At 42.3% G+C, this 22,746-nt stretch overlaps 1 protein-coding gene across 2 annotated transcripts in view; it reads right to left on the bottom strand.

Moving 5' to 3' along the window:
- Positions 1-12,468, bottom strand: part of LOC120028236 (signal-induced proliferation-associated 1-like protein 3) — a 98,481-nt gene extending 86,013 nt beyond the window's left edge. For both annotated transcript variants that reach the window (XM_038973402.1, XM_038973403.1), the window contains exon 1: positions 12,272-12,468. The gene's annotated coding sequence lies outside the window, so the exon portion shown is untranslated. The remainder of the gene's footprint in view (positions 1-12,271) is intronic.
- Between the last annotated feature and the right edge of the window lie 10,278 nt (positions 12,469-22,746).

Below are 22,746 nucleotides of genomic sequence, written 5' to 3'. Positions count from 1 at the left end.
CCTACCACTTCACGGCTGGGCATTGTTCCTAGACGTTTCCACTTCACAATAACAGCACTTACAGTTGACCGGGGGCAGCTATACCAGGGCAGAAATTTGATGAACGGACCATCCTATGATGGTGCCACGTTGAAAGTCACTGAGTTCTTCAGTAAGGCCATTTTACTGCCAATGTTTATCTATGGAGATTGCTTGGCTGTGTGCTATACATCTGTCAGCAACAGGTGTGGCTGAAATAACCGAATCCATCCATTTGAAGGGGTGTCCACATACTTTGTATATATCGTGTAGTACCTGTATTGACCGCATCAAACAGAGAAATAGTGTAGTACCTGTCTTGACTGCATCAAAACCTTGGGCAGCAGGTAGCCTAGTGTTGGATTTGTAACCGAAAGGTTGCAAGATCGAATCCCCGAGCTGACAAGGTAAAAATCTGTCGTTCTGCCCCTGAACAAGGCAGTTAACCCACCATTCCTAGGCCGTCATTGAAAATAAGAATGTGTTCTTAACTGACTAGCCTAGTTAAATAAAGGGACCCCCCCCCCACCCAAAAAAACAGAGAAGCTAGTTAGCTAAGCTATTTGAGGCTGCATGCGCTTTCTACCTGTCCGACAGTTACAAATAACAACAACTCCATTCAATTTATTAAGTAGCAGCCTACCTGTTGCCTCTTGGTCGTTGTAGCATGTCCTTCTCTTCCATTGATTAGATGATTTCCTAACTTGCTTTGCCACACACGGAGGCACTATGACTGTAGTGCTGCTTTGATTGGCCAACAACAACAAGCTACACGCGCCACTCTAATTAGGCTATTCTCGTCGAGCAGCGGCGACATACTGCTCATGTTTTATCCACAACTCTCTGTCCATCGCCATTGTAATCTACTACGAAGTCAAAATGTTCCCAAACTGGAGTTAAACGATGATGGAGGACCCTCCTATTCATCAACCCCCTCCCCCACCGTACAAAACTAGTTCCCGGCTGCGCCTCACAAAAGGATAGTTTGAAATGTGCCAGTTAAGATTAGAATTTGGATTACAACATGTGTATAGGCTGTAGTCGTTTTAACCTTCCGGTTACTGGCCCAACGCTCTAACCACCTGCCTTACATTGCACTCCACGAGAAGCCTGCGTAGCAGGCTGACTACCTATTACGCGAGGGCAGCAAGACGCCAAGGTAAGTTGCTAGCTAGCATTAAACTAATCTTATAAAAAACAATCAATCTTAACATAAATCACTAGTTAACTACACATGGTTGATGATATTACTAGTTTATCTAGCGTGTCCTGCGTTGCATATAATCGATGCGGTGCCTGTTAATTTCTCATCGAATCACAGCCTACTTCGACAAACGGGTGATGATTTAACAAGCGCATTTGCAAAGAAAGCACTGTCGTTGCACCAATGTACCTAATCATAAACATCAATGCCTTTCTTTAAAATCAATACACAAGTATATATTTTTAAACCTGCATATTTAGTTAATATTGCCTGCTAACATGAATTTCTTTTAACAAGGGAAATTGTGTCACTTCTCTTGCGTTCTGTGCAAGCAGAGTCAGGGTATATGCAGCAGTTTGGGTCGCCTGGCTCATTGCGAACTGTGTGAAGTCCATTTATTCCTAACAAAGGCCGTAATTAATTTGCCAGAATTGTACATAATTATGACATAACATTGAAGGTTGTGCAATGTAACAGCAATATTTAGATTTGGGGATGCCACCCGTTAGATAAAATACGGAACGGTTCCATATTTCACTGAAAGAATAAACGTTTTGTTTTCGAAATGATAGTTTCCGGATTCGACCATATTAATGACCAAAGGCTCAGCAGGCTCGTAAGCATTCATTCAAACAGCACTTTCGTGCGTTTGCCAGCAGCTCTTCGCAATTCTTCAAGCATTGAGCTGTTTATGACTTCAAGCTTATCAACTCCCGAGATTAGGCTGGTGTAACCAATGTGAAATGGCTAGCTAGTTAGCGGGGTGTGCACTAATAGCGTTTCAAATGTCACTCGCTCTGAGACTTGGAGTAGTTGTTCCCCTTGCTCTGCATGGGTAACGCTGCTTCGAGGGTGGCTGTTGTCGATGTGTTCCTGGTTCGAGCCCAGGTAGGAGCGAGGAGAGGGACGGAAGCTATACTGTTACACTGGCAATACTAAAGTGCCTATAAGAACATCCAATAGTCAAAGGTATATGAAATACAAATCGTATAGAGAGAAATAGTCATATAATTCCTATAATAACTATAACATAAAACTTCTTACCTGGGAATATTGAAGACTCATGTTAAAAGGAACCACCAGTTTTCATATGTTCTCATGTTCTGAGCAAGGAACTTAAACGTTAGCTTTTTTTACATGGCACATATTGCACTTTTACTTTCTTCTCCAACACTTTGTTTTTGCATTATTTAAACCAAATTGAACATGTTTCATTATTTATTTGAGGCTAAATTGATATTATTGATTTTATATATATATATATATATTTTATTTTTTTTATATATAAATCGGCCGATTAATCGGTATCGGATTTTTTTGGGGTCCTCCAATAATCGGTATCGGCGTTGAAAACTCATAATCGGTCGACCTCTACTACAGACATCCTTTACACCTCCTTTCATCCGCCCTCCTCTCCGTCCCGCCACCTCTCTGTCTGGGTTTATTAGCCAATCCATCTCTCCCACGGTGATAACAGGGTCTACTGTTCTTGAGAGAAAACACAACTTCCCTCACTCCACTCTCAGGCCCACTCCTAGGGGACAGGAACAAAAGGTGTCAACAGCGCACAATTATTTCTCTCTTTCTCTCATACACATATTCACAGACATTTGTCATCATTAGTGTACCGCCACTGGCCCAGAGAGACATGCACACACACATCATTAGGAGAGACAACAGCCCCACCCGCCAAAACAACAAATAGCCTGCGTCTCGCTCAGAAACCCCCTTCTCTCTCCTGAACATGCTATAGTATAACCACATAGCTATTGCAGCAGCTCCATCCCACCAAATCGGATTTCAAAATGGGGAGGAAAAATGCACACACTGGTACATTACCATAAAATCTGGCCAAATGGCATTCATGGAATGACCACATGCTACACCCATTTCACATGAAAACAATGACTCTACAGTTGAGACAGAATCTGAGCTGTGGGGAGGTGGACTGGACTGCACATACAGGGTGGGAGGGACTTTCGCATGCCTCTAGACACATTCCAGAGCAAAAGAGAGAGGGAGAGTGAAAATAAAGAATGAAAGTGGGGGAAAAAATGAGCAGATAGACACACAGACATGGGTGTGACTGGCCAGCTCCCAAATGGAAACATCCTCAGAGACACAGGAAGTGGAATTAAGCAAATGACCACAGCTTTCCTGGTGCTGTTGGACTGTACCCATTCATCCATTCCAAAATGCTATCAATGCATAATTAAAAACATAGCTTGAACCAAAACTGAAATAGTTGAGGGTCTTTTATTATATCCTAAGCAGGTGGATTCTAGTCATGCCTACTGTCTGATTCATAGCGACAGTCATCGCCCTGACCACACAGACCAGTACACACTCACCTACTTCCTGCTGAGCACACTCACTTCCTGTCCTAAAGCCGGACCTCCACTCACGCAATGGGAAGGGCCAGGGCAAGCAAGAGCCAAACAACTCATCTCCCAATGAAACACAGATGGAACCAAGCACAGATCAGATGTCCTGTTGCCCTCTCTTCATCCAGTGAGAAAACCAGCATGCAAACACAGACACACACACACCGCACTTCAACGCTCCTGAACACAATCATGGGCAGCTCCATCATACGCTGTCAGTCATTCACTCAAGTAACCCGGTTGAAGCAGCTTTGCACTTCTCGATGCTCTACCAATGAGTGACAACATGATGATCCGACCATGTGTGGGGTGTACAAGTCGAATTTCGACCCCTCCTCAACACAGAGAGAGAGAATCAGCCGTTTCCTTTTCCCTTTATCCAGGAATTCCTCCTCTATCGAACACTTCACTCTCTGCGTGACAGGGCTCTTTGTGGAAGTCCCCTCACATCTTAACTCTCACACTGCCTGTCCACTATGGCTCCATGTGCAAGAACCCGGTTTGAGAGAAAACTAGAAAACGGGTGAAATAAAGGACAGCTAGGCTTGCTGTCCTGCTGTCCTTTAACAACAAAGCAAGGGGCCTCAGTTGCACAACATATCCTAAGGGATTGGGGAAATGCGTTGCCTGGAGAGCTGCATGCATGATTTGTTCATCTACCTGTTCTATTGATTCAGCACAGCATCGGTTTCGAAACGTGAATGACCTAATTAGAACCAAGGAGGGTATAAGGGGTCAGAAATCAATTCATGTTAAAAGGGCTGAGGACATTTTAGCTTGATATTTGTTATTCCAGGCCTGGGATATAGCTTTCTCTGACCGAGTCACTCCTACATGTTTGGCCTTGACTACAGCGTGAGAACTCTTGAGATAACCTCGAGAGGCAGACCGATTCTTTCATGTGGATCTTGGGTTGTGAATATGTTTTCCCCAGTCTTACCGTATCGAACCAAACAGCGCAGGGGTCGGGTTAATGCAGTTTTTCCCGCGCAGAAATATCTTGCTGTGTTTTCTAAAACGCTTCTTATTACAATATCTGCTCGGATTAAATTTGTGCTTCAGTTGCCCTTTCTGCACTCTTGAGAATTCACGAAGGGGAATTCGATCAGTAGACAGCGCTCTGACTAATGTGTAGTTACTTTAGTTCGGTACTTTTCTCTGTGTTGCCTATTTTTCCTCAGGAAAATGAAACATTGAAGGGAAATGTCATATTTATCATCTCCAGCACCACCCCAACATCAACATATGTGGAAATGGAACGATTCTATGTTTTGTAGAGAAAGATAAGTCTTTTCAATGACATCAACCAATTAGTAGGCAATGCTTACTCACAATTGGTCAAAATCACAACAATCACATGACGTCATTGGAAACCCTTCTCTGTCTTTTTTACTACAAAAACATTACCATTTTCACATATGTTGATGTTGGGGTGGTGCTAGCGATGATGTATATGTAGTAGAACAAGTAGAACAATTCTGAAGCAAAACATTAGGAAATTATCTGGCGTCATTCTTTCTATGATAAACATTAGAAATATGATGTCCATGCATCGTTTTTGCAAAAAAAGACCTTGCTTTTTCATAAGTTAATTTACTGGTGCGGCTGCTAGCCAAATAGTGCTGCACTTCTGTTGTCATCTGATGAACAAAGCTATTTTCTGCCAAATGTGTTGCACTAATATACACTACATGACCAAGAGTATGTGGACACCTGCTCGTCGAACATCTCATTCAAAAAGCATGGGGATTAATACACAGTTTCCACTCTTCTGGGAAGATTTTCCACTAGATGTTGGAACATTGCCGCGGAGACTTGCTTCCATTCAGCCACAAGAGCATTAGTGAGGTCGGGCACTGATGTTAGAAGATTAGACCTGGCTCGCAGTCTGCGTTCATCCCAAAGGTGTTCTATGGGCATGCTGTCAGGGCTCTGTGCAGGCCAGTCAATTTCTTCCACACCAATCTCAACAAACCATTTCTGTATGGGCCTCGCTTTTTTCACGGGGGCATTGCCATGCTGAAACAGGAAAAGGCCTTTACCAAACTGTTGCCACAAAGTTAGAAGCACAGAATCATCTCTAGAATGTCATTGAATGCTGTAGCGTTAAGATTTCCCACTGGAACCAAGGGGCCTAGCCCAAACCATGAAAAACAGCTCCAGAACATTACTCCTCCTCCACCAAACTTTACAGTTGGCACTAAGTATTCTGGCAGGTAGCACTCTCCTGGCATCCGCCAAACCCAGATTCGTCCATCGGACTGCCAGATGGTGAAGCATGATTTCATCGCCCCCAGAGAATGCGTTTCCACTGCTCCAGAGTCCAATGGCGGTGAGCTTTACACCCCTCTAGCCGACGCTTGGCATTGTGCATGGTGATCTTAGACTTGTGTGCTCCAGACAAACAGTTATTGTGCTGACGTTGCTTCCAGAGACAGTTTGGAACTCGGTAGTGAGTGTGCAACCGAGGACAGGCGATTTGTAGGCGATTTGTACGTGCTTCAGCACCCGGCGGTCCCGTTCTGTGAGCTTGATCCTAACTGACCTAAGACAGGGAATTTTTACTAGGATTAAATGTCAGGAATTGTGAAAAACTGAGTTTAAATGTATTTGGCTAAGGTGTATGTACACTTCCGACTTCAACTGTTGTTCAAGCCTATGGGAAAGAGTAGTTTTGGCCATGACGAAGGTCACTGTTACTGTATACAGCCTTATGGCTGGGGCCAAAATTGTGTGTGTGGATGGCTAGTCGGATGGATCTGCGCGGGTTGATACGACACCTCCAGCAGAATTATATTCTGACATCTGCTATGGGCTAGGGCATCTCGAAGATATTCCATACACTGGACTGATGGCAGATTTTAGGAACGGAATGTGGGGGCTGCGCATTGCAGTAATTGGGCCGGTCAGTGGCTCAGAGGGAGTTTTCTATAAGGCCTGCCTAGTGCGAGCTAAATTGAAATGAGACGCTTCGGCCATGGATCCGAACGCGGATCTGGTGGCATTTCTTAGTAACCCTGGAGCCAGGCTTTCTTTGGAGGGGTAGATTGTGGATTTTGCACAATGGGAAAGTTTATTTGTTTGACTTAGGATCCATGTTGATGACAGTTGTTTCTTGTTGAAGAGGCAGCAGCTAACGTTAGCTTGCTATTGTCTTCCTCTGTTTCGTAATGAATTTGTGGTTATTTCTTTCTAGTTGGCAAAATAAGTGAGCTAGATTTTGTTTGTGTACTGCCATATGTCACTAACATTGCTAACTCACTGGTATGGGCGAGTAAATATCCTAAACCTAGCCAGCTACACAGCGATAGCCGCAAGCTAAAACCAGGGAGAGAGGGAGGAAAGAATTCACATTCTGCTTCATCTACTGTTGGCTTGCTAATGTTGACTCAAATATGTTTTTCACATGGAATTGATTAAATTTGATTTTTATTCTATAAAGATTGTAATTGTGTCAATATGTTCTAAAAACAAATCCTCACAGCTGTTTTCCATAATAAAAAGTGAAAATGCCACTTGGTGGCAACAAGCTTACAATGTACAGTAAGCTACAGGCAATATGTTCCTCCACCATGTGAGTCATGAAATGACGATCTTGCGTTCAGGACTTTCCATCAGTCTTTGTGGTTTGTATATGCAGGGAGCATAAATTGTACATTTGTAAACTAACAAATCATTTTCCAAGTTAGAACCCATGAATATTAGTTATAAAAACTGGGTGGTTCGAGCCCTGAATGCTGATTGGCTGACAGCTGTGGTATATCAGACCATATACCTTGGGTATGAAAAAAAGTTATTTTTAATGCTCTAACTACGTTGGTAAACAGTTTATAATAGCAATAAGGCACCTCTGGGGTTTGTGATATATGGCCAATATACCGCAGCTAAGGGCTGTATCCAGGCACTCTGCGTTGCGTCGTGCTTAAGAACAGCCCTTAGCCGTGGTATATTGGCCATATACCACACTCCCTCGGGCCTTATTGCTTAATTATTTGAATGCACAGATACCGTGATGAGATCCTGAGTCCCAATGTCGTGCAATTCATCCACCGCCATCACCTCATGTTTCAGCATGATAATGCACGGCCCCATGTCACAAGGATCTGTACACAATTCCTGGATGCTGAAAATGTCCCAGTTCTTCCATGGCCTGCATACTCACCAGACATGTCACCTGTTGAGAATGTTTGAGATGCTGTCGTAGACGTCGATCCAGAGCGTGTCCTAGTTCCCGCCAAAATCCAGCAACTTCGCACAGTCATTGAAGAGGAGTGGGACAACATTCCACAGGCCACAATCAACAGTCTGATCAACTATTTGCGAAGGAAATGTGTCACACTGCATGAGGCAAAAGTGGTCACACTAGATACTAAGTGGTTTTCTGATCCACGCCCCCACCTTTTATTGAAGGTATTTGTTACCAACAGATGCATATCTGTATTCCCAGTCATGTGAAATCCATAGATTAGGGCCTAATGAATTTATTTAAATTGACAGATTTCCTTATATAAACTGTAACTCAGTAAAATCTTAAATTATTACGTGGTGCATTTATATTTTGGTTCAGTATACATAAATATCTGTTAAGGTCCATTATCTGCTACATGGACTTGCAGAATTGCAGGAAATTGGTAAAAAATAAATACAATTCGGCCTCGCCGCCCACCCATTGCCAAACACCCTACCACACCCACCACCTAAGCCCCTTTCCATGCAGAAAAACCCCTGTTGTAGAGACTTATAGCCCTAACAGCAACCTTACTAAGTGCTATAACTCTGTTTAAAAACTTTGTGGACAGTGGGACATTTCTCCCTCTCTCAGTGCAGGGAGGACACTGTTCTGTGGCGAGGAAGGTCTACTCAACATCTGTGTTTATTCTCCAGCTAAAACCAACAGGCTATATTTACCCCAGTCAAACATGCCTGGGGAAGCCTGCAGGGGAATAAACACTGGGTCTGGGAGAAGTGCTCGCTCTCCCTCCCTATCAAAAAGTGAATCTATAAACACCTCGGGGGTTAGTGGCTGAGGGAGTGGGGTTAGGGGACGATGTTTTATGACAGTAAAGGAGCCATAAAGTAGATCCTTATTTTAACGAACATCCTGCTCCTTTTTATATAACTCAAACTGTTGAAACTGTCATACATGCTGAGTCACAGACAGGCTTCAAGGGAGGCCAATACTTCAAAGAGATTCTGTGAGCAACACTGGTGCAACACTGGTGCAGGTGGGTTAATGCCGATTGCATGCCATGTACTTATATTGTAAGATTACAACATCAATAGCAGATAAACACTATTTATTTATTTACTCAGGATGTGAGTGATATGTGCTCAAATCAAAAACAATGCACAAACGTATGACGCTCTCTCCAGCACGATGAGGGCCAGATGGTATCTCTAGCCTGAGGCTGCTTCCTCCTCTCGGAGCTGTGATGCTACACTAATGAGCATGATGGATCAGTCTGTCTGCCGCATCTTATGTGAGGCTGTGCAGTACATTGTTGATTTCTATTAACCTTTATTTAACCAGGAAGTCCCCAGGGGTCAGGGAGAAACCTGGCAAGAAACAGTATAGATCTAAAATTACAAAACAGAGGGAGGACTGACTACCTGTGTGGTGGTTAAGACTCAAACTGTGCTGTTGGAATAGCTGAAACTGAAAAATACTAAGTGGAAGATAAAGGAATAAATCTATAGGGCTTGTATAGTCTACTTTTAGAGAAGACACCGGACACTCAATCCATGTTCGATTCATTTTATGAAAATTGTTTTAACTCAACAGCTGAGTAACATGCTGCCCACACCGCTCGCGTCGGGTGCGCGAGTGTTGCAAAAAAATCACCCACGTGGGTGATTGAAAGATGAACTGACATCCACACTCCTGTCGGTTGTAGTAATGCACTGTAAAGTTAGTTGCCAACCGCCATATAAAAGTCCAAAAAAGAAGCCTGTAGGAAGGAGGAGAGATGACGAGAAACAAATTAGCTTTCTAGTTTTATCTGTGGATGAATTGTCGGAGTAGAGGACCTTGTGCATTTCAGGCAAAATAACAACCCAATGTTAATATCTCAGGACAAATTAGCTTGCAACACCTGGACAAATTAGCTAGCAACAGCAAGCTAGCTAAACTGCCTTAAATGTTTAATGCTTTTCGAACCTGTCCCCAAATGAATATAATTGGTTCGGGGTTTGTTTTGATATTTCAACCTGCGTGTCCTGACCGCTTCTGGTGTGGGTGAACAAAACTCAACGTGTGAGCGATGCCGGTTTGGTCAACATGTAAGATACAATTCCCTTTGTATTTTAAAGTTTTTGTACTTTATTTATAATGTAAGCCTAAATCATAGAGACAGCAAGAAACTACGGCATATTCATCGAGATCATTTTGAACGGTTCCTTATGGAACTACATTGGGAAGCAGTACTACGGGATCCCAAGTAACCACAGAGAATTAACATACAAAATATAACATTTTGTTAACAAACATTTGTTAACATTTTGTTTCTCTCCAGAGGTGATTTAAGTCACTATTTTAAAACCGTACAGAAATGTTAACTTTGAAAGGCATTAAAGGCAAAATAAACCAAAATAAAAACGATCAAATTTAGCAATTCAGCAACTGGCAACAATAACTAGTCATCTAAATAAATATCCCAAAGCATGTAAATTGCATAATATCACATTTTAGGGAGTTAAATCCTCAGCGCATTTGACTGCAGTACATAACTTCCCTTGTTGGCCCAAACAGTAGCCTACCCTATGACCTAAGCATGATCAACCCTCCAGCAGGTCACCAACCGGTGAGACCACTGATGACATGAGAATTCCATGAAGCGGTGGCAACCAGGTCATAGCCTGCCCAACTGATTCAAGACTTTGATTCTCTATTAACCAAACATAACACCTCTTAGTTTAGGTTTTGATTCAAGAACTTTTGTCAAATATTTTGATCAAAAATTAGACATTGATAGAAATTCCCTGATGGTAATGATCCAAGAATAAGTGTTCCAATTAAACACTTCTATCTTTCAGTGATGGGCACCTGTAAAGTTGGAAGCAGTAGGGATGAATGAGGGGATCTGAAGTTGGAATTAGAGGCACCTGGTCGTGGTTATTCAACATTAACTGTGGTATTCAGAACTTCACAAGCACGCATTGCCTTTCTAATGTAATTTCCTTCAAATTAAGTGAATAGGCCCCTGAGGAAACTGCAGACGTGATTAGTGTAACATTAATGAGCTGATCTGAAACCCTCTGTTCTCAGAAGCAGGGAAGTTAGTGGACTTGACCTTTTCTCGCCGGTACTGGCATTATCGTCATTCTATTAGTCACGGAGAGAAAGAAACGTGTTAAGCGCCGTCATATCTATGCTGCCCCCTGCATGAAAGGTCTATCCTAATATTTGATGTGTTATTTCCTGCGGCATTCAGTGCACAGGCATTTGGACTAATATACAACATGTAGACGCTTCACCCCCCTTTCCCACTGCACTGCACGCACACCCACCAGATGACTTTGAACAAAGTAGATAGATAGCTTTGAATCAAGAGGACATTTTAACATCACACAAACTCCATTCCAGTGTTATGGGTAAACTACAACTGCCTAACAGATAAGATTGCACAGGTGGCAGACACAACTGACCTTAACATGTCACAATGACAGTTGATCAGCATTGACACTAATGTGTACAAACAGGTCAGCATGGCTTGCTTAACTAGCATTCTGTTCAATGGCAAAACAAATATTGGAGAATTTTGACATTTAAGTTTCTATGATTGAATGAAAGATGATTGAAATCAGTAAGACCACTTATGAGGGCTTTAGTTAATAAAATGATCTAGCTAGCTAACTAGCTAGTTAGCATGCTAGCCAGAGTCACCCATACTAGGGACAACCATTTTCAGTGATCTAGTTAGTTAACTAGCTCGTTCGTAAGATTTTACCCATGAATCACACAACACCAAAACATTGTCGTAGGCTGCCAAACACGAAACGTATAACTAACTACCCAACACAAATCCCCTAAAGAAAACAGTGTGTTTACATGGAAACCTTTTATGGGCAATTCAGTCAAAACTAAATAAACCCACATTAGCAACTTCCTACTGCAGCACTTTTCAAAATTCTAAGCTCGTTCAAGCTAGCTGGCTTGGTTACGTTCCCAAATGTTGTTGCGTTTAACTTAACGAGACAATTGTTCCATTGTCTTGAACTTGTCATTTTAGCACTGCCGCTTGGCCTTTACAAGTGTGATTAAATCAAGTCGAAAAAGTACAAACCCCGAGTATGCAAAATACTATGCGCATGCGTATTGAAAGACGGCGGACCAGGAAGGATCGGGCATTTTTTAGTTAATAAAACATTATTTCTGAGACTGATATACCATGTTTTAACTAGTTAACGGAATAATATGGGTCTATGTGAGACGTATATTCACTGCGTGTTTAGATAGGTGCAACAACGATTCAAAAAGAACCCGTAGTATGCAAGTTGTTGGCTGCATAGCAGGAATGAAGTTATAGCTCTCGCTGGCCGGTTGCAAGTGGTGAGCAATGGTAGCGAACGTTACCTCGCTAGCTGACTCGCCACTTTTCAATGTTGTTGAGGAGCCCGAACTATTACTCAAACTACTTTTGAAATACGACTTGGGAGTGTTTCTTACCTATCGACGTTCTCGCACTTTCGACGAACTTATATCCCTTTAGAAATCCCCAATCCTAGGAGAAACATTGATTGAACAATATAGTCGACTGCTTGTTTCTATCTCGCTCGCAAACGTTGCCAGGAATGCTCTCTCGGAGTCGGATCACACAAGCCAGGCGAAACCACCGTGCTGCGCTAGCAAACGATCTCACGCCGCAATGCGCCTGTGCGAGCATGGTTGTTGTAGTACCGATAGTAACATATGAAGGGCAGTATTCTACAAGCATACATAGACGTGTTAGTATGTTCATTGCAAAAATGCAATGAGCGCTGTTGCAATAATGTCTCGAAAAAACAACAGCGCTATTCAGAAATACGCAGTTATACTTTTGTGGTATAACAGTTCCTAGCTACATTTGTCTGTAAATAATTTTGCATCACGTTAATTGTCTATTTGGGGTTGTTGTTATAGAGTTGTAGCCTACTTATTAGTAAATAGCACAACCTTGTGGCAGTCAATTATAATCAAAGCATTTTTACACGTAAGCACAAATAGTGGCATACAGCGTTTGACTATTTTATTTTGGACATGACTGAAAACATAAATCCCATCATCTCCACTTTATATGCCTGCCTTATATGCCTGCCAACCACTATGACGCAAAGGTGTCGTTTTACTATTAAGCTGCATTACATTATTGCTACGTCATAATACGCCAATTTTTCAAAGAAATATAATGTAGTCTGTTTTTATATATATTTTTTTTTATTCATATTATTTTTCTTATATATTTTTTATTCATAATACAAAATAATCAACAACTTACATCGCTACATCAAACATGTCTAACAAAAAAACATAGGTATAAACAAGAAAATACTAAATACATACAAAAAATAAAATATATAAATAGTAATAAAAACTAAAAACAATTATAGTGCAATTGTATTCACTCGGGAATCTCATTATAATGATTCAGGAAGACGTTATTGTTTTTGTTATTTACTAGGGATAATGTCTTAACAAAATGGTTAAATTCAATCAAAAATATTTGTAATTTTGGTATAGAATTCTGGAATTTTTGTTTGTGTATAAAGTATTTGGCAACAAGAATAAAAAAATACACAAAGATTTCAATGGTCTTGTTATCATTGCAATATTATATCCTTCATGTCAAAAACATGGGTAGTGTTCAAAATGGTAAATAAGTATTCTGCAAGGTATTCAAAAAATTCTATCACAGATTTACATTCATAGAACAAATGAGTCAGATGTTTCCCTTCTTTTTCACAGAAAACGCAGATATCATCAATAGCCACAAATTTGGACAACATAGAATTACATGGATATATCTTATGTAAAGTGCACTTCCTTAAATTTGTTTGGTATACAATATTTGTAAGGCATCAACCAAGCTTTTTTCCAGACAATGTCAGGAATAAGCATGTTCCATAATTTTTTCCCTCTAGGCGTAAGTTGGTTCCGTGAATGGAAAATTTGTCTTATGTATTTATTACAAAAAGATTTCTCAAGTAAGCCCACAACTTCCAAACTGAGTTCTGGATAAGCTCTGTGATCATCACCAAGCTAAGATCAGTTTTCATTAGCGTAGTAAGACCACTAGAAATGTCTTTGATCACAGAAATAAACTCTCTGAAAGGTTTTGGAATCTCATCCAATGTTATAAATTGTTCATATGCAAGAATGTTACCCCTGTTCTCAAAAACATCAAGAACAAAGTCAATATTCCTCTCGTGCCAGCTAGGGTAGAACAATGATTTATTCCTTACAGTTATGTCTGAATTATTTCACAAAAGAGCTTTATGTGGGGAAAATTGTGCAGGAAACATATTTTCCAGGCCATTAAAACTTGTTGGTGAAACCTAGCCAATTTAGTGGGTTTATCTTTCAGGAATATAATTACATTTCAGTAAAAATGGAAGACATCCCAATTTATTAAACACATTGTTTGGAATGAAAGACCAAATTGATTCATTATTGACCAAACATCTTTTCAACCAATTGATCTTGAAAGTGTTATTTATGTCAACAAAATCCAACACTTCCAGACCGCCTTCACCTCTTTTATTAGAGAGGACTGACTTGTTTTTGAAGTCAAGAAAGGTCTTGTTGATCTCTTTACAGGTTGAGGGATTTACAAATAAAGAGGGGGGTACACAAAGCGAGACAGTCCCTCTGCCTTGGACAGAATCACTCTCCCAAGTATAGAAAGATCCCTTTGTAGACAATTATTCAATATATTCTTGGTTTTAATGTTAGGAGAGAAATTCATATGTTGCCTGACTTAAGTGTTTTTTTTGACAGATGTATTCCTAAATATTTAACACAGTCCTTTACATTAATATTTTCTATTTCTTTATCATCAGAGTCATATAAACATAAGATTTCACATTTAGAAACGTTCCGTTTTAATAGAGAGTGCAGTGATAGCATTAAGGCCATGGGTGACCTGGTCTTTATCTTTTAAAAAAAGAGTAGTATCATCAGCCAATTGGGAAATTTTTATTTCTTTGTTAAAAATTATTATGCCATTGACTTGCATTATTCAGAATATCTAGAGATATAAGTTCCACAAACAAAATGAATAAAAATGGTGAAATTTGGCATCCCTGTCATACACTTCTGTTGATACAGAATATTTTGGATGTATTAAGATTTAGTAACACAGAACTATTTATATCTTTGTAAAACATGTAAATGACTTTGATAAAATGTTCACCGAAACCATAAAGTTAAAGAGACCGAAAGAGAAATTAATGTTCAATTGTGTCAAAGGCTTTACAGAAGTCCAAAAATAAGACAACCGCATCTGAGTCAATTGCATCTGAATAATCTAGAAGGTCCAAGACTAAACGAATGTTAGAGCTTATGTGACGGCCCTTCATAAATCCTGTTTGAGGCTCATTTATAATGGTATCTATTCCTTTCCTAAATCTTTTGGCATAAACCAGAGCAATCAATTTGTAATCAATATTTAATAAAGTAATTGGTCTCCAATTGTCAATGAGAGAAGGGTCTTTACCAGGCTTCCGAATCAATGAAATAAGTGGAGACCATTTCCCCATTTTCAATGCAACCTTGAAACATATTCAAAATAGGGTCTTCTAGTAACTCCCAAAACTGTCTATAGAATGTCTATCCCATTTTTCATTGAATTCAGAGCCTCTCCAATTTCTTCAATTGACACAGGTGAATCGCAAACTAAGTGGAAATCATCCTCAATTACAGGGATAATGTAGTCTAAGTGAAAAAGGGATAAGGTGCAGCATGACTTCAATGAGGACGATTGTTCCAGAATGGAAATATTTTCTTCCGCAGCTGTCACGATCGTCGTAAGAAGCGGACCAAAGCGCAGCGTGGTTTGAATACATATTTCTAGATTTAATGAAGAACACTTAAACAAAAACAACAAAACGAATAAGACGAACGTGACCGCTATAGAAACACTGTGCTAACATGCAACATAACATAGACAATAACCCACAACCCACAACCCACAATACCAAACAGGCTACCTAAATATATCAGGCCAAACACATAGAAATATACAAACCAGACATACAACATAGAATGCCCACACAGATCACACCCTGACCAACCAAAACATAAAACATACAAAGCAAACTCTGGTCAGGGCGTGACAGCAGCTGAAACAAACTATAAAGGTATTGTCTAACTCACTCTTGATTTGACAGTTTGACTTTTATCATACCTGACTAGTTCTGACGTCATAGGAATTGTTTTACTATCCCATAAGAAACGAATTGGAACTCCCATTGTTCTTCATGATCTTCATTGAAATCTAATTTATGATCATGATCTCATCATCGTCGGCGTCATTACAAGAACTTGACCATTTCCCATTCATGTTTATAGGAAGTGTGTGGTCCTGATGAAGATGAGGTGGAGGAAGAGATAGCCCTGTATCTGGATGGCACTCCCGCCATGCAGTTCCGATACTCCTGTGCACAGAACTACATACAGTGCCTCACTACCAACTCAATCCTCAGTGGCACTGTGGTGGTGGGCTTCCAATGGGGACACACCATGACCTCGCATCGGGTGAGAAGGGGGCATTACATGCGGATTTACAGATGTAAATTAAAAGATAATACTGTGTATAATAAAAAGCAGTGCCATACAATAATATTTTATTGATCCTATTAGGCCAGGGCAATTAGTTCCAGGGCGGTATGCCATTGCATGATGCTCAAATAGAATTAGCACAAACCTCAAAACGGCAAAACCATGAACTCTTACCTCCCTCTGTCAGTGTGGACAGAGAACCTGCGAGGGGATCTGAGGCACAACCTGAGCCTGCCCCTAGACAGCGGCTACCGGGTGGAGCACCTGGTCTCTGTGCCTAGCCAGCGGGTCTTCGTTGGGGCCTGCGATGACCTCTCTCTGCATGTGTTCTCTGACCCAACTCAGGGCATGGCGGTCCTGTACCGGCCAATTGCTTGGGCTCTGTGCTCTGTATGCACTACTGCAAAGAGAATGGGGAGCTGCTGACTGGCAGCATGGGCATCATCTCCTTCTGGGGCTTCTGGACTACTCTGCAGTTGGGTGGGATATTCAAATATTCTTGTTAGGAAGCACTACAGTCTTCTTGTTTTTTAAGATAAAAATCATTTTCTCTTCAACTTCTCTGACACATCCTGTTTTTTACTAAATTCCGGCACCTTGGTTGGGCTGATAAGTAGCGACCATATTGTTTTCCCTGACATCTGACCTCTGTGCAGACCCACCTGGGGATTGTTAAGGTGCTGGACTGGCACTGCAGCTCCTTGAAGAGGGACACTATCATTAGTGGCCTGGTGACGGAGAGACAGGTGTCCACGTTTTACACGCTCTGCAACCGCGGGATCAAGAGCTTTGACTTTGTGAGAGTACAGGGATCTCAGGGGCCATGGTCAGGGTACTCTGCGATGTGTGTCACCCGACTGGGTGCAGATGTACAGTTGAAGTCGGAAGTTTACATACACTTAGGTTGGAGTCATTAAAACTCTTTTTCAACCACTCCACAAATGTATTGTTTCTTGTTTTTAAAACATATGGATAGCCAGGGGCACACTCCAACACTTATTTACAAAAGACGCCATAGGGATGACCATGTGTTCGAATTTGACCATTTTCCTGTCCTGTTAAGTATTCAAAATGTAACAAGTACTTTTGAGTGTCAGGGAAAATGTATGGAGTAAAAAGTACAATATTTTCTTTAGGAATATGGTGAAGTAAAAGTATTTTTACTTAAGTACTTTACACCACTGGCTGTCATACTATAGATACAGTTGAAATCGGAAGTTTACATACGCTTAGGTTGGAGTCATTAAAACTCGTTTTTCAACCACTCTACAAATTTCTTGTTAACAAACTATAGTTTTGGCAAGTCGGTTAGGACATCTACTTTGTGCATGACACAAGTCATTTTTCCAACAATTGTTTACAGACAGATTATTTAATTTATAATTCACTGTATCACAATTCCAGTGGGTCAGAAGTTTACATACACTAAGTTGGCTGTGCCTTTAAACAGCTTGTAAAATTCCAGAAAATGATGTCATGGCGTTAGAAGCTTCTGATAGGCTAATTGACATAATTTGAGTCAATTGGAGGTGTACCTGTGGATATATTTCAAGACCTACCTTCCAACTTAGTGCCTCTTTGCTTGACATCATGGGAAAATCTAAAGAAATCAGCCAAGACCTCAGAAAGATAATTGTAGACCTCCACAAGTCTGGTTCATCCTTGGGAGCAATTTCCAAACGCCTGAAGGTACAAAAGTATCTATATCCACAGTAAAACGAGTCCTATATCGACATAACCTGAAAGGCCGCTCAGCAAGGAAGAAGCCACTGCTCCAAAACCACCATAGAAAAGCCAGACAACAGTTTGCAACTGCACATGGGGACAAAGATCGTACTTTTTGGAGAAATGTCCTCTGATCTGATGAAACAAAAATAGAACTGTTAGGCCATAATGACCATTGTTGTGTTTGGAGGAAAAGGGGGAGGCTTGCAAGCCAAAGAACACCATCCCAACTGTGAAGTATGGGTGTGGCAGCATCATGTTGTGGGGGTGCTTTGCTGCAGGAGGGACTGGTGCACTTCACAAAATAGATTAAATCATGAGGCAGGACATTTATGTGGATATATTGAAGCAACATCTCAAGACATCAGTCAGGAAGTTAAAGCTTGGTCGCAAATTGGTCTTCCAAATGGACAATGACCACAGCATACCTCCAAAGTTGTGGCAAAATGGCTTAAGGACAACAAAGTCAAGGTATTGGAGTGGCCATCACAAAGCCCTGACCTCAATCCTATAGAACATTTGTGGGCAGAACTGAAAAGGCGTGTGCCAGCACAAGGAGGCCTGGGTATCCTGGAAGGGTATTGACCTCATCCCGTCAGTCGAGGATGCCTGGTCGTTCTTTAAAAGTAATTTCCTCACCCTCTTAGATAAGCATGCCCCTTTCAAAAAAATGCAGAACTAAGAACAGATATAGCCCTTGGTTCACTCCAGACCTGACTGCCCTTGACCAACACAAAAACATCCTGTGGCGGACTGCAATAGCATCGAATAGTCCCCGCGATATGCAACTGTTCAGGGAAGTCAGGAACCAATACACGCAGTCAGTCAGGAAAGCAAAGGCTAGCTTTTTCAAGCAGAAATTTGCATCCTGTAGCTCTAACTCCCAAAAGTTTTGGGACACTGTAAAGTCCATGGAGAACAAGAGCACCTCCTCCTAGCTGCCCACTGCACGATAAATCCATGGTAATCAAAAATTTCAATAAGCATTTCTCTACGGCTGGCCATGCCTTCCTCCTGGCTACTCCAACCCCGGCCAACAGCTCCGCCCCCCCCCCCCCCCCCCCCCCCCCCCCGCAGCTACTCGCCCGAGCCTCCCCAGCTTCTCCTTCACCCAAATCCAGAGAGCAGATGTTCTGAAAGAGCTGCAAACCTTGACCCGTACAAATCCGCTGGGCTAGACAATCTGGACCCTCTCTTTCTAAAACTATCCGCCGCCATTGTTGCAACCCCTATTACCAGCCTGTTCAACCTCTCTTTCGTATCGTCCGAGATCCCTAAAGATTGGAATTCTGCCGCGGTCATCCCCCTCTTCAAAGGGGGTGACACCCTAGACCCAAACTGTTACAGACCTATATCCATCCTGCCCTGCCTATCTAAAATCTTTGAAAGCCAAGTTAATAAACAGATCACTGACCATTTCGAATCCCACCGTACCTTCTCCGCTGTGCAATCCGGTTTCCGAGCCGGTCACGGGTGCACCTCAGCCACGCTCAAGGTACTAAACGATATCATAACCGCCATCGATAAAAGACAGTACTGTGCAGCCGTCTTCATCGACCTGGCCAAGGCTTTCGACTCTGTCAATCACCGTATTCTTATCGGCAGACTCAATAGCCTTTGTTTCTCAAATGACTGCCTCGCCTGGTTCACCAACTACTTTGCAGACAGAGTTCAGTGTGTCAAATCGGAGGGCATGTTGTCCGGACCTCTGGCAGTCTCTATGGGGGTACCACAGGGCTCAATTCTCGGGCCGACTCTTTTCTCTGTATATATCAATGATGTCGCTCTTGCTGCGGGCGTTTCCTTGATCCACCTCTACGCAGACGACACCATTCTGTATACTTCTGTCCCCTCTTTGGACACTGTGCTAACTAACCTCCAAACGAGCTTCAATGTTATACAACACTCCTTCCGTGGCCTCCAACTGCTCTTAAACCCTAGTAAAACCAAATGCATGCTTTTCAACCGTTCGCTGCCCGCACCCACCCGCCCGACTAGCATCACCACCCTGGACGGTTCCGACCTAGAATATGTGGACAACTATAAATACCTAGGTGTCTGGCTAGACTGTGAACTCTCCTTCCAGACTCATATTAAACATTTCCAATCCAAAATCAAATCTAGAATCGGCTTCTATTTCGCAACAAAACCTCTTTCACTCACGCCGCCAAACTTACCCTAGTAAAACTGACTATCCTACCGATCCTCGACTTCGGCGATGTCATCTACAAAATAGCTTCCAATACTCTACTCAGCAAACTGGATGCAGTCTATCACAGTCCCATCCGTTTTGTTACCAAATAACCTTACCACCCACCACTGCGAAGTGTATGCTCTAGTCGGCTGGCCCTCGCTACATATTCGTTGCCAGACACACTGGCTCCAGGTCATCTATAAGTCTTTGCTAGGTAAAGCCCCGCCTTATCTCAGCTCACTGGTCACCATAGCAGCACCCACCCGTAGCATGCGCTCCAGGTTCTATATCTATAAATCTATGCTAGGTAAAGCTCCGCCTTATCTCAGCTCACTGGTCACGATAACAACACCCACACGTTCCAGCAGGTATATCTCATTGATCATCCCCAAAGCCAACACCTCATTTGGCCGCCTTTCCTTCCAGTTCTCTGCTGCCAGTGACTGGAACGAATTGCAAAAATCGCTGAAGTTGGAGACTTTTATTTCCCTCACCAACTTTAAACATCAGCTATCTGAGCAGCTAACCGATCGCTGCAGCTGTACATAGTCCATCTGTAAATAGCCCACCCTATCTACCTACCTCATCCCCATACTGTTTTTATTTACTTTTCTGCTCTTTTGCACACCAGTATCTCTACATGCACATCATCATCTGCTCATTTATCACTCCAGTGTTAATCTGCTAAATTGTAATTATTCGCCACTATGGCCTATTTATTGCCTACCTCATGCCTTTTGCACACACTGTATATAGACTTTCTTTTTTTCTACTGTGTCATTGACTTGTTTATTGTGTTATTGGCTTGTTTATTGTTTATTCCATGTGTAACTCTGTGTTGTCTGCGTCACACTGCTTTGCTTTATCTTGGCGAGGTCGCAGTTGTAAATGAGAACTTGTTCTCAACTAGCCTACCTGGTTAAATAAAGGTGGAAAAAAAAACCTGACTCAGTTACACCAGCATTGTCAAATTCACCCAACTTATTGTGGGAAGCTTGTGGAAGGCTAACCGAAACGTTTGACCCAAGTTAAACAATTTAAATGCAATGCTACCAGATACTAATTGAGGGTCTTTAACACACACATAGGGCCTTTCAACCAGACTGCGCCTGTACAGATTAATTTTGTATCGCTCCGAAAGATGGCAGGAATATGAGCATTTGTGATTTCAGACTTTTTTGTTATGATACTTAGTAACAAAGTATCATAACAAAAACCCACTGGGAATGTGATGAAAGAAATAAAAGCTGAAATAAATAATTATCTCTACTATTATTCTGACATTTCACGTTCTTACAATAAAGTGGTGATCCTAACTGACCTAAGACAGGGCATTTTTACAAGGATTAAATGTCAGAAATTGTGAAAAACTGAGTTTAAATGTATTTGGTTAAGGTGTATGTAAACTTCCGACTTCAACTGTACCTCTATATGGGCGACATGACTGGATTTGTGCAGGTATGAAGGGAAGAGAATAAAGAGGAGATTAAAAAAATTCAACAGTGTCTTATGCAGAAAGGATACCCACACAATTATATACTGTATGTTCCTAAAGAGTAAACGTTCTGAAAGCTTTATTGTTCAATCAGCAAGGCTGACATGACTAAAATAAACTGAGATGCTTTGGATGTGTGTCATTAATCTCCTCTCCCTTCAGGTGTGGAGCTGGGATACTAGGAGCCTGCTGCAGGAGTTTCCACGGTCGTCATGAGGCCTAGCACCCACAAGCTGCTCATCTCCTCCCCGGACGGCTGGGTGAAGGAGTGTAGCTGAAGGGGGGGCCTCCTCCTCAAGCTCTTCCTGGATGGCCCTGGAGGGGTACGCAACCTGTGGGCGCTGGGCGAGCACAGCATCCTGTGCCACTCCCCTTCGTCATTCTCTGTCTGGAGGCTCCAGAACCTGTACAGCTTGTTTAATGACCCAGGCCGTGGGATGCAGCTCCTGAGGCAGGTTGAGATCAGTCAGGTCAGGGCACAGTTCCTGGCTGTGTCGCAGGATAGTTTCCCCAGACTGATCTCTCCCACCAGCGGGGAGTTGCTACTTCTCTCCTGGCCCTTCCTCCTCCTGGACCAGGCCCTGGGGTTTTCCTACAACCCTGGTCGGAAGGAACTGTTGGTGGCCAGTGGTAGTCCAGAGGTCCTGGTGCTAGACATGGCTTTGTGCCCTTGCACAGCTAAGTGGATCATCCAGACCTCCAGGGACGAGGACCTGGATGACAGCGTGATGTGCCTGGAGGCGGTGATGGTGGGTGGCGTGGAGTGGGCCGGGGTCAGACCCCTACCCTGCCTGGTGTTCAGCGGCCACCGCAACAGGAAGCTCCAGGTGCTCTCCCCCAACCGACTGCACTGCCCTAGAGTTGGTGGTGGTGTTGGGACCTGTCAGCACTTTGGAAGTGTGGGACACTCTGGGTATGCAGTTGGCCAAGATACGCCTGGGTACGCCGGTTAGCTAGGTGTGCTTCACAGGA

The sequence above is a fragment of the Salvelinus namaycush genome, chromosome 34 (assembly GCF_016432855.1).
Source record: "Salvelinus namaycush isolate Seneca chromosome 34, SaNama_1.0, whole genome shotgun sequence".
In the NCBI taxonomy this organism is placed as follows: domain Eukaryota; kingdom Metazoa; phylum Chordata; class Actinopteri; order Salmoniformes; family Salmonidae; genus Salvelinus; species Salvelinus namaycush.
This window is presented reverse-complemented; position numbering and strand designations above follow the sequence as displayed.